General features: G+C 43.0%; 1 protein-coding gene and 1 pseudogene across 1 annotated transcript in view; one reads left to right on the forward strand and one right to left on the reverse strand.

Annotated features, from left to right (window-relative positions):
• Positions 1-13,525, reverse strand: part of LOC118668585 (voltage-dependent L-type calcium channel subunit alpha-1D) — a 287,039-nt gene that overhangs the window by 113,832 nt on the left and 159,682 nt on the right. The window lies entirely within an intron of this gene.
• On the forward strand, positions 1,537-1,681 carry LOC118668690 (annotated as a pseudogene).

Raw genomic sequence — 13,525 nt, forward strand, 5'->3', positions numbered from 1 at the left:
CCCAAAGTCCACAAAACACTAAATCACAGTGACAAATAGGATATGACTTAGGGATAATGAGCTGTTTCCCCTGGGAAGCTGTAAAGCAATCACCAGACTTGCCCAGTCCTCCCAGAGGTGGGTATGGACTGGCCTGAGAGCCATCCCCTCGTCTCTGGCCGGACAACCTCAGAAGCTGTATCACGAGGCACAATCCGACTCATCTTCTAGTGCCAGCTCCAATCTCACTTTTCCCAGGAAGCCTTCTCTGACCCTCGTTAGCCTTTGCTAATCATTCCTTCTTTGAAATCACAGAGCTTACATGCATCCTGTTAATTTGGCACTTGCCACATATTGCCCAGTGATCTATGATCTATATTGGACTGTATATTGAATTCAACAGTTTGCTCTTAATCATGTAACTGTGTGTGTGTGTGTGTGTGTGTGTGAGAGAGAGAGAGAGAGAGAGAGAGAGAGAGAGAGACCCCCCTGTGTGCACGGGAACACGGGCAGGTGCATTTGCATGCAGTGTCTAGACTTCTTAGTTTAGCTTCCTTTGAACTAGGGCCATCTACAATCCTTCCTCTAAGTAGGTACAAGCAATAAGTAATTATCAGGAATGTGGCTACTATTGACATTTAGAATTCAGAGCCGAAAGGCTCTTTTTAAGATATTTGTAGGCCTATGTTGAGTTTGTATTCAGCAGCATCACCTACACTTTCTATAACTCAGGGCAATTCAATATAGAAGAGATCAGGTGAGTGTCTCTAGGTCAAAGACAAGTAACCAAGTATTTACTGTGCACTCACTGTACACTTGGGAGTTATGCTTAGTGTACAAATAAGGCATTTTAGAAAGAGCCTCCCCCATGAAATGAGTTCCTTTCTCATTAATTGGGAGATTCAGTTCCTCCAGAACATTCCATTCCTAAGCATTCTAGTTAAGTAAAATTTACTGAAAGGCAGTCCTTGAACTCTGTAGCAGAGTAAATTCCTGAAAAAGACTCTGTAAGTTGAATAACATAAGTCAAATCTAATTTTTACCACAGAAACAATGTTATATTAGACAATTATGTTTTCAACCCAAAGACCAATTGCCAACATTTAAAAGGAGAAAATAGCAAAATTTTAATTTCAAGATTATTAGAATTGCAAGCAATTATAAAGCTCATCTGTACAGCTAAGGACAGTAACCTAATAGTTATTACTGAATACCTATTATGTGCCAAGAATTATGTTAGATGCGCTTCATATATTCTACTTTTAACTTATCCTACCAGCCCTAATATAGAAATGTCATTTCACATCATAAATGAGACAACGAAGGCCTAGGGTTGCTATGTTTTGACTAAGGTTCTGTGGCTATTTAGTGGAAGAGCAAGAATTTAAGCTCAGAAGTGCCTGGCTTTAAAGTCAAACATCTTTCTACTTCTTCAATGGCCTCCCTAAATCAATCATGAAAATATACTTAATACTGCATACTAAAACATCTGAGATCAATTAAACAGGGTTGTCCAGAAACAATGATATTTTGCCAAATGGATTAAGAGATTTTAGAACTCCCTGGCAATGGGCAAGGAGACACCTGATTGGTGGTGTTGCTCTTATATCAATCAGGGGCAAAGCAGATGTACAGTTCTTAGTTCATCCTAGTTTGATGCCTGTGTCGGTGGCCAGAGCTGTTTCATGCCTGAGGCACATAAAATGGTAATTGCTAGGAATTGGAGGGGAAAAGATCAGAAACACTGGTCTCATAATAAGTGGATTATTAATATTAACAGGCTTAGTAGGGGTGTAGTTTTAAAGTTTGTGGAGATGTGAGTAATCTAGTAGTAAGTAGGTAGTTCTAGCACAACTCCATTAAGAGTGAACACGTCACCCCTAACAGTTTTTGTGGCAAGGATGTATGTTATTCTGCACATAAAACTGGGTGCTATGAGAATAATAAGTGGGTCACTATTGGCTTTCAGAAAATTGGATGGGGGTCTAGTATGGTAATACTGGGATTATTTCAGAGGGCAGTTACTATGAATCATGTATTCTGAGGAGCCAGAATGTGTTCAAACCCTGAGTCCCTGGCATTTAACTGTCATTGTGATCTTAGATGCATTTAACCTACCTGTTTCTTGCCTGAAAAGTGAATTTTAATGATAGCGCATATAAGTTGTTGGAAAAAAATAAAACATGAGAAGCACTTAAAATTGGGGCCTGGCACAGTTGTAGCTAATAACGTATATGAACATCTATCTTTTTCTGGGTTCAGAGAAAAAGAAGAGATTTTAGAGACAAAAACCATCAATGAAGGGTTAAAGTACCATTGGACATAGGGAGAGCTGAAACAGGACATATAAGTGAATTATTAGTCTTCACTGAATATTGCAACCTAACACATTTATCCTTCTAGGTCAGCCGTGGGCAAACTACGGCCCGCGGGCCGGATCCGGCCCGTTTGAAATGAATAAAACTAAAAAAAAAAGACCGTACCCTTTTATGTATTGATGTTTACTTTGAATTTATATTAGTTCACACAAACACTCCATCCATGCTTTTGTTCTGGCCCTCCGGTCCAGTTTAAGAACCCATTGTGGCCCTCGAGTCAAAAAGTTTGCCCACCCCTGTTCTAGGTGCTACAGCTATAATAGTAAACCAAAAGACCTCCTTTGTGGAGCTTCCATTCCAGTGGAGGGCACAGAGATGGCAACCACCAACCAGAGAATACAGTGACAACTCGTTGGTGGTGGAGGACACACAGGGCGAGCGGGACAGGGCTTGCTTCTCTGAGGGCAGGTGGATACACGAGCCTGGAGTGCAGAAGTGAAGGCTGAGCTGGAGCACGTAGCATATCAGCTTCTGGATACATATAAAATCACAGATGGGTAAGATCACTGAGGGAGGGAGTGCTGATGGAAACAAGAGGAGGGCCCTCTGGCTGCGTCCCAGAGCACGCCAACATGAAGAGGTCGAGGAGGAATCAGTAAAGGAGGCTGAGAGGGAGTCCCAGGTGAAGCAGGGAGAAACCAAAGAACATGGCTTCCTGAGAGCCATGAGAAGACAGTGCATCAAGGAGGAAGGGTGCTGCATGTGGCAAATACTTTAGCTGAATCAAGTACAAAGTCAGCTGAAAACTGACCACTGAATTAAGCAACAGGAAGATCAGTAGGAATCTTGATGAGAGCAGTTTGGGTGGAGTGGTGGTAGCAAAAACCTGATTAGATGAGCTCAAAGGGGAATGTGAAAAGAAAAATATGCAACAGAGAATACAGAAAAGAAGTTGCAAATTTCAGCTATAGAAGAAAAAAGGAAATGGGGTAGTAGCTGAAAAGGGATCAAGAGAGGGTTGGAGTCCCAATGGGAAACATAATAACCTCATGTTTAGGTACTGATGGGAAACAACCAGGATAGCCGAATAAATCAATAAAGCAGAGCGAGCAGGAGAACTTGAACAGGCAAGGCTGGGTGCAAGGTGGAGTGCGAGTGAGCGGCTGCCTTTGGGAGGGGCAGTGGCGCCTGTGCACAGAAATGTAGGCAGGTGGGTGGAAGTGGCAGTGGGAGCTTGCAGACGTTCTCTTCTGGTGGCTTCAACTTTTTAAAGGAAATGAGAAGGCCATGAGCAGAGAGTGAGGATGGAAAGGAGGTGTAAGGAGAGAGGATAATATATGAAATTGGTGTCAAAAAATGAGAGACAATGGACTTGATTAAAGACAGTATCAATGCCGGTAACATTAATTTGTCACTTGAAGTTAGTGACCATTTTAATTATCACCAATCATCTTAGCTAAATGACATTTTCAGCCATGCTTGGCTGCATGGGTGCAGGTTCCTAAGAAGATAATTGCAGTTATTCAAGTTTGGGGTCTTGGCAAGCAAGTATGCAATACCACCACATCACGTTATTTTCATAAAACTTCGTCATCCACAAAGGATCACATTTTCTCACTTAATCCAAACATCACCTCATGATGCTTTGCCTGTGTGAAGGGAGCACAATGAGGCTCAGTTAGGTTTACTGACTGGCTCAGGACACATGGCTAGGTCTCACTTCAGTACTCTGCCCAGGCCACACTCTTCCCAACCAGAAAGAAACCCATAAACCAGAACTCCTCCCTCTCTCAGGATTTCTGATACAATCCAGATCAGCAAAATCGGCAAAAGCTCTGGCCTTTGTTTCTGCCTAAGCACCCCAGGTGATATAGACAAGACATGGCTGTAACTATGCGGAGCTTAGTCCACTGCCTGCTCTTCATCGCAATCAACTATTTGTTAGTGAGGATGTTCTGCACTGTAGACATTTGGCTTTACCTTTTTTATTTTTTACTAAGACAGCGTTTTCTATTGGTGGCTGTGTTACCTACCCTTCATCTTGTAAAGGGTGTCCCAAAATTCACGCAAGAAGTAATTTTGATAGAAAACACAGGTTTATCATTAAAAATTGTAAATTTTTTTATTGATTCATAAAGTATACAGTATAGGGTTATGTACGGAATAGCATATCGGGTAAATGGCCTCCACGGCTTTGCTGGCACATACGCACTCTTTTGTTGAAATTTTCCATGACCGTTTTTGCATAAATGTGGCTGAATTTCGTTGATACGGCGCTCAATTTCCTCCTTCAAGGCGTGAGTGGTTGTGGGCTTGTTGGCATAAACCTTAGACTTCAAAAAACCCCAAAGAAAAAGTCCAACAGTGTTAAATCGCATGATCTGGGCAGCCAATTCTGATCACCAAAACAGGAAACTACACGACCAGGAAATGACTCATGCAGTAATTGAATTGTTTCTCGGGCTTTATGGCATGTGGCACCGTCTTGTTGAAACCACATGTCGTCCACATCCATATCTTGCAATTTAGGCACAAAAAACTGGACTATCATGTCGCGATAGCGAGCACCATTAACTGTTATTGCCTGAGCAGCCGCATTTTCGAAGAAGAATGGTCCGATGATGCCTCCAGCCCAAAATCCGCACCAAACAGTTGACACGTTGTGGATGCATTTGTTTCTCAACAATCACTCATGGATTTTCTGAACCCCAAATGGGACAATTTTGTCGATTAACCAAGCCATCAAGATGAAAATGAGCCTCATCGAAATTCAGCCACATTTATGCAAAACGGTCATGGAAAATTTCAACAAAAGAGCGCGTATGTGCCAGCAAAGCCGTGGAGGCCATTTACCCGATATACTATTCCATACATAACCCTATACTGTATACTTTATGAATCAATAAAAAAATTTACAATTTTTAATGATAAACCTGTGTTTTCTATCAAAATTACTTCTTGCATGAATTTTGGGACACCCTTTACATTAATCCTAGACTGTAGGGTCTCCTTCCTCAGTAATCAAACACTTGAGGCATCAACTCTCTGGTGAGGAGGAAGCAGGCTCACAACTCTCTTCTGGAAGGTACATGAATTGTTGGTATCATTCAATGAAGTAAAACCAATAAATTACTTAAGGGAGACTTCAATGTCTGAACATTGGTAAATTTTCTGACTACAGAAGGGGTTGCACATCTCTCTAGATCAGTGGTTCTCAACCTTCCTAATGCCGCGACCCTTTAATACAGTTCCTCATGTTGTGGTGACCCAAAATTTCATGGTTACAAATTGAACATAATTAAAGCATAGTGATTCATCACAAAAACAATATGTAATTATATATGTGTTTTCCGATGGTCTTAGGCGACCCCTGTGAAATGGTCGTTCGACCCCCAAAGGGGTCGCGACCTACAGGTTGAGAACCGCTGCTCTAGATCCTTTGTCCAACATGATGTGAGATCAGGTGAGCAACAAAGGAGTTCCACAATGAGAAACTGTTATTCCCTACAGATCCTGTATAGATGGTGTAATCTTAAAGTGTAATTTTTGACATCAACAATAATAAAAGTCAGGTAAAGTTAACTTCAGCACTGGGTTATTAGTAAACATTTACCATGCATGGGTGTCATGCATCAGGCACAAGACTGTAGCAAACAAGACAGGCTGGCCTTGTTTATTACTATCATCAAGATTAGAGTCGCCGAAACCGGTTTGGCTCAGTGGATAGAGCGTCGGCCTGCGGACTGAGAGGTCCCGGGTTCGATTCCGGTCAAGGGCATGTACCTGGGTTGCGGGCACATTCCCAGTGGGAGATGTGCAGGAGGCAGCTGATCGATGTTTCTCTCCCATCGATGTTTCTAACTCTCTATCTCTCTCCCTTTCTCTCTGTAAAAAATCAATAAAATATATTTAAAAAAAAAAAAAAAAAAAGATTAGAGTCAATGGCGTTTTCTTACATGAGACTCAAGAAAAGTACATACAAGAATTCAGAATGAAAATGCTCCTTCAGCCAGAAGTTTGCATAAGAAATCAGGGTGTTGCCTACTTTACTGCTCTCCTCCTTGGGGAAGACAATGGTTACCTGCGTCCTGTTAACAGCCAAAGAGCCTCCCATGAGAGCAAAGACAGACAGCGGGAATGACAGAAGGAAAAACGTAAGACAGACCCTTGCCTCAAGGAGCTCAGCATGGAAAAAGCTACCTAAAGAGCGCACGGTTCTAACAGAGAGGCCAGCAGGATGCTGCGGGAGCCTCAGGAAGGGGCCAGCTGGCTGGTGGTGGGGACGAGCCTGCTCCCGGTCCCTCTCTCTGCCCTTCTCCTCTTGGCAAGCAGCCTCATTCACTCAGCAAGGAGCAATCAAGTGGCCTCACGTGGCAGTCACTATGCTCGGCACTGACAATACAGCGTGAAAAAGACAAAGTCCCTGTCCTCTAGGAGATGCCTTGGGGGTCGGGGTCGGGGGCGGGGGGTGGGGGGACGACAGACAATACAATGTGTCAGGTGCCATGTAGAAAATCGGGCAGGAAGAGAAGCAAGGGGTGGGACAGGGTGAAACCTATTCTTTTAGAGGTTGGTCAGGGAAGACCTCTCTGAGAAGGTGACATATGAGTAGATACGCAGGTGATTAGGTGTGAACCAAACATATATCTGGGGAATCACATTCCGGACAGAAGGAAAAGAAGGATCCAAGTCTGAGATGCAAGTCTGCTTGGCATTTTGAAGAACAGCAAACAACCCATCGTGGCTAAAACAGAGTGAGAAGGAGACGTTAGCAAGAGATGAAGGGGGCACACTGGCAGATGACGTATTTCTTTGGTCCATGGTAAGACCTGGCTGCCGTCTGCAGCTACAGAGACTTGGGGCTGGCAGGCTTTACTTAGGGAAATGCTCCCCGTGGCCCAGGAATTCACAGCCCTGCATCAAAAAGCAACCGCACTATAATTTTCACAAAGCCGAATCATGCTACACTTCGGCCAACTAGGTTGAGAAAGGCTATGACTTAGCACACTGGTGTTATTTGCAAGTTGACTGCTTTTTGCAGCATAAATAATACTTTCTACAGAGGAGGGTGACAGGAAAGGGAAGTTTGTGCCAAACAGGTATACACACATTCTATTTGATATTACTCTGATGTAATATTTGGGGGCAGAAATATTCCCAATGAAGACTAAGCATTCTACTTTAATTCCTTCAATAGAGTCAAGGCAAGATTAAGTACCAAACTGTACATCGGTCATTTAAGTCCAGCTGGGTGCCACTATCTCTTCTTCCTTGTTGAATAAGGCAACTTAATCATAAGATTAAACATCTTGTTTTCCAATGCGGGAGGCGTACTACATGTAACTTTTGAAGTTCCTTGGCACGTGTTCTAAAACTACCAATGTAACTGAGCTTATAAACAAGGGAATATTAATCCATCAAACAGCTTTCCTTTCCCCTTTCCCTCCTTTACCCAGATTCAGAGCCTTCTATAGGCCACTTCATGGGATGCATTTGAAGAGATTTTTGCCATGAGGATAGATCAAGCTTGAGCCACTCAAACAAAATTGTGTCTACTTAACTTTTAGCAAACAAGTAAACGCAGTAGCAGTGACAAACCATTTTCCAAAAGCCCTATATGTAATGGGCTTCTCTTACCATTTTGCTTTCAAAAAGTAAGAAGCTCTTACCATTTTGCTTTCAAGAAATTCTCCTGCCATTTTGCTTTCAAAAAGTAAGAAGCTCATACCATTTTGCTTTCAAGAAATTCTCCTACCATTTTGCTTTTAAAAAATAAGAAGAATTCTACCATTTTACTTTCAAAAAGTAAGAAGCTTTCCAAGACACCCTCAATGAAGTAGAACAAAGTGGAAGGACATGACTTACCAGGTAACAAGATTTATTATAACGTCATAGAAATTAACACAGTGTGGTGCTGACGCACAGACAGACAAATTCACCACTGAAAAGAGAAGCCAGGAATGTTATCTGGGCATACCAGGAAATTTGATTTGTCATACAGCTTGTGTTGCAAAGAAGAGGGGAAATAATTTTTTAGACTTTTAAATAGTCTGTGCTGGAACGACTGATTATCCACATAGAAAAAAAAGAAAACAACCCCCACCTCACACCATACACAAAAGTCTATTACAGAGCAATTAAAAACCTAAATGTTAAAGAAAATAAATGTTTTAGGGGATGATATAAGAAAATCATCTGCATAGTGTCATGGTAGGAAATGATTTCTTAAACAAGTTTCCTAAACTGCTGAGGTCAAGTCCTGGTTCTACAACTTATTAGTTGGGTGACCTTGGCAAGTCACTTAACCATCTGTCCCTCGGTTTCCTCGCCTATAAAACAGTATTCATCTCTAATGTTGTTATGAGGATTAAATTAGTAAATATTTATAAAGTGCTTAGAGAAGTGTCTAGCACATAGAAAGTACTCCACAAGCACTTGTTAAATAAAAAAAACCACAAAATTCATAATAGAAAGATAGATAAATTAGCTACATTAAAATTAAGAACTCTATTCATCAAAAGATACCACAAAGAGACCAAAAGGACAAACCACAAACTGGGAAAAATATTTGTATAACATGTAGTCTACAAAGAAGTAGGGTCCAGAACATATAAAGAACTTTAGTAAATAATAATAAAAGGACAATTAAATAGAAAAATGGGCATAAGACTAGACAGACACTTCACAAAAGAGGAAAACTAAATGGTTACCTAAAAAGATGCTCAATCTCATTAGTCATCAGGGAAATACATATTAAAACCACAATGATACACCATTTGATGAAATTAAAAGGCATGACATCAAATATTAGCAAGGATAGGAAAGCAAACAACACATGATTGGAGGGGAGTTGAAATGCATATAACCCTCTGAAAAACAACCGGGCCTCGTCCGGTGAAGTTGAAGATGCACAGTGACTGCAACTCCACTACTAGGAAATCCTCTGCACACGTGCACTGAGAAATTCAGCACCATTTGAAAGAGAAGAAGAATGGAAACATCCTCAACGTCCAACAGCAAATGTATAAACAGATGGTGGTATGTTCTAATACACAGCAATGAACAAATTACAGATAAATTCCAGAAATATAATTGGGAGAAAACTGCAAGTTACAGAAGAATCTATACCAGTGATGGCGAACCTTTTGAGCTCGGCGTGTCAGCATTTTGAAAAACCCTAACTTAACTCTGGTGCCGTGTCACATATAGAAATTTTTTGATATTTGCAACCATAGTAAAACAAAGACTTATATTTTTGATATTTATTTTATATATTTAAATGCCATTTAACAAAGAAAAATCAACCAAAAAAATGAGTTCGCATGTCACCTCTGACACGCGTGTCATAGGTTTGCCATCACTGATCTATACTGATAAAAGTGTAATGTGCTAATTAGACCAGTCCGAATGACCTTCCAACGGCCTTCCAGATGTCCTTCTGGACAACCTTCCAGATGAAGCTGGGGCAGCAAGGGCCGAGGCAAGCCACTGAAGCTGTGAGGATTCAGCCCTTTGCACGAATTTTGTGCATTGGGCCTCTAACATATTCCGTATAATTCCACTTATATAAACTTCAAAATGGTACAAAACTAAAGATAGGCAGTGAGGGATTAAAGCATACATGGGTAAAACCATAAAGTAAAGAAAGATAAGCATGAAAATCTGCTTATAATGGTCTCCTCTTTGTTGGGGGAGAGAGGGAGGAGGAGGGGCGCATAGAGGCATGAATGGTAATGATTTACTTATGGGGAGTGTAGGTCCACTGGCTCTCGTGGTATCTTGAGTTGAACTTCAAAGTATTTTATAAGTACTCTTTAGTATCGATTCAAATAAAAATAAAATAACATGATTTCCTCCATCTCTAAACACAGGCAAATTCTATTACAGACCCAGCTGTCGTGTCATTTTGGGGGTTTCTCTCTTCTGTACTCCCACCAGACATCCTCGTGGCATTCCATTCAGCCACAGACAGAAAGAGCAGTGGTAAGAGCCAAGTGGCTAAGATCATATCTAAGTACTAACTATGGCTTCACCACTCACACACTGCATAGCTTAGGCAGACTGCTTAGCCTCTCCGTGCCTCAGTTTCTACAACGGTAAAATGAGGAACAATAATGGCGTCTACTCCACAGGTTCCTGTAGGGACTGAATGTGTTCATTCAGTCCACAATCCCTTAGCAGAAGCATCTGGGTCCAGGTGTGTCTTAGAACTCACATTTTCCAGATTTCAGAAAAGTAACACCCGACATCCCAACAGGATCTGGAGCAGCACCCTATTAACAAACACTTCTCTTATTCCTTCAGTGGAGCATCTGAAAATTGACACTAAAAGGTCAAAACCCATAAAAAGACAGGCAGGCTCAAGACAATTTAGGGGATAAACAAAATGTTATAAAACTAGATTATGGTAGTAGTTATAAACTTAACAAGTTTACTAAAAATTACTAAATTATACACTTGATGCACATGAATGTTATGGTATGTAAACTATACCTCAATAAAGCTGGTAAAAATAGTTTTCAACTTTAAAAAGTCTCACATCCTGTTTTACCACCAAATGGGTTTATTAAAAAAAAAAATCCAACTCAGATTTAGAGATTTTAAATTTAGAGCTGCAGATCAGAGAATATGGGCCTGTATTTGTAGAGCTCACAGAACACAGAGGCAGTGCTCAACACGCAAGCTGATCAGTATCATTACTATTATTTACCAGCCCAGTGTTTCTCAACAGGGTCCCTATGAGAATTTTGGGTGGGACAATCCTCCAATGTAATTTAATCCCACACACAAAATTCTAACGGCACCTCTCAGTATTTGTGACAATTACAACTGCCCTACACATTTCTAAATAGTGAGGGAGGACAATACTAGTTGCGAACCATTAAGCCTATTAGACTCTAAATTCCTTATAGGTAGAAACCAAGTCTTCCTCACTGTGTTAAAATAAGACTACTTTGTACAAGAATATGCAAAAATCTCCAGCACACAGCTGCACTCGAACTGTGACTTCATTTCTCCTCTTTTTATTTTTTTCAGTGTTGGGTATGAAGTCTTTCAGTGACCCCTACAGTTATCGACAGGCCTTTCTGTACAGACACAGGCCCACACGGGTAAGGAGAGCAGCACTGGCCTGGCGTGTGACGCACAGCAGCTCTGGGACCAGCCTGCACTCAGCCCCTGGTCCACTCGTGATTTGGGACATAACAGCTGTCCTCTGCACCTCAGATTCTCCATCCATAAGAGGATTAAAGCATTTACCTTACAGAGTCATATTCATATGGGAATAAACTAAGATAAAAGATGTAAAAGGCCCTCTTCTCCATGCAAATTCAGAAATATAAAAGAAGACTGAGATGCTGCTTTGGTTTACTGGTTCAGCTGCAAACACTCTGTAAGATTTCTGGAACGATTGCTTTCCTACCTACATTTCTCCGTAACAAGTAGAAAATAATCCTTATCAAAAAGGGTTGTTGATTAGGGCCATGACAAAAACAAGTTGGCAAACTTTGGTCCACGAGCTGAATCTGGCCCACTACCGACAAAATGATAGTAAATAATAATAAGAAATAACATTCCATGACACATAAAGAGTATAGAGAAATCAAATTTGTGTCAATAAAGTTTTATTGGAACACCGCCATCCTCCTTGGTTTCTGTATTGTTTATGACTGCTGTTATATGACAACAGCAGAGTTAACAAGTTGTGATACAGGCTGTATGGCCACAAGACTTAAATTTACTACTTAACCCTTTACATAAATAGTATGCCAAACCACACATACACACACATGCCCCTTTACATTTAAAAAAAAAAAAAAGGTAAGCTATTTAATCACTAGAGGCCCAGTGCACGGATTCATGCACTGGTAGGGTACCTCAGCCCGGCCTGCGGAGATCCAGCTGAAACCCACTCTCTGACATCCCCCAAGGGGTCCCAGATTGTGAGAGGGTGGTTCTCCGGTGACACACCCCGGAATCGGGCTCTCTCCTTTCTGGTTCTGGGTGCATCACCTGAGAACCGCAGCTGCCAAGTCACCGCAACTTGGCAGCTCCTGCATTGAGCATCTGCCCCCTGGTGGTCATTGCGTGTCATAGCTACCGGTCAGAAGGTCAGACAGTTGCCTAGGCTTTTATATATGTATGTGTGTGTGTGTCTGTGTATATATATATATATATGTGTGTGTGTGTGTGTGTGTGTATACATATATATATATACTAGAGGCCCAGTGCACAAAAATTTGTGCACTCGGGGGGGAGGCGGGGTCCCTCAGCCCGGCCTGTGCCCTCTAGCAGTCTGGGACCCCTCGGGAGATAACGACCTGCTGGCTTAGGCCTACTCCCGGGTGGCAGAGGTCAGGCCCAATCCCTAGGTGCAGCCCCTGGTCGGGCTCAGAGCAGGGCCGATTGGGGAGTTGGAGCGCCACTCCCTGTCATGCACAGAGCAGGGCGGATCGGGAGGTTGCGATGCCACCCTCAATCATGCTCAGGGTAGGGCCGATTGGGGGGTTGGGGCACCTCCCCATGTCACACTCAAGGCAAGGTCAATGGGGAGGTTGCGGCGCCACCCTCTGTCACGCACAGAGCAGGGCCAATCAGGGGGTTGGGGCGCTGCCCCCTGTCACGCACAGAGCAGGGCCCATCAGGGGGGTTGGGGCGCCGCACCGTCACACACAGAGCCGCAGGGCAATCAGGGGGTTGGGAAGCTCCCACCTATCAGGCACAGAGCAGGGTTGATCAGGGGGTTGGGGGCGCCTTCCCCTGTCACGAACAGAGCAGGGTGGATAGGGAGGTTGTGGCTCCGCCCCCTGTCACACACAGAGCCGCGGGGCAATCAGGGGGTTTGGGCGCTGCCCTGTCACACTGATCCTGGTGCCGAGGCCTCTCAGCTCCACTGATCCCAGTGCTGGGAGGCCTCGCGGCTCCGCTGATCCCGGTGCTGGGAGGCATATTACCCTTTTACTATATAGGATAGAGGCCTGATGCATGGGTGGGGGCTGGCTGGTTTGCCCTGAAGGGTGTCCTTGATCAGGATGGGGGTTCCCACTGGTGTGCCTGGCCAGCCTGGGTGAGGGGATGAGGGCTGTTTGCAGCTGGTCACACACCCTTCAGGGTGGGGGTCCCCACTGGGGTGCCTGGCCAGTCTAGGTGAGGGGCTAAGGGCTGTTTTCAGGTTGGCGGGTGACTGAAGCTCCCAACCGCTCCTTTTTTTTTTTTATTCTGGGCCAGCT

This window comes from Myotis myotis, unplaced genomic scaffold (genome assembly GCF_014108235.1).
Source record: "Myotis myotis isolate mMyoMyo1 unplaced genomic scaffold, mMyoMyo1.p scaffold_m19_p_13, whole genome shotgun sequence".
Lineage (NCBI taxonomy): Eukaryota > Metazoa > Chordata > Mammalia > Chiroptera > Vespertilionidae > Myotis > Myotis myotis.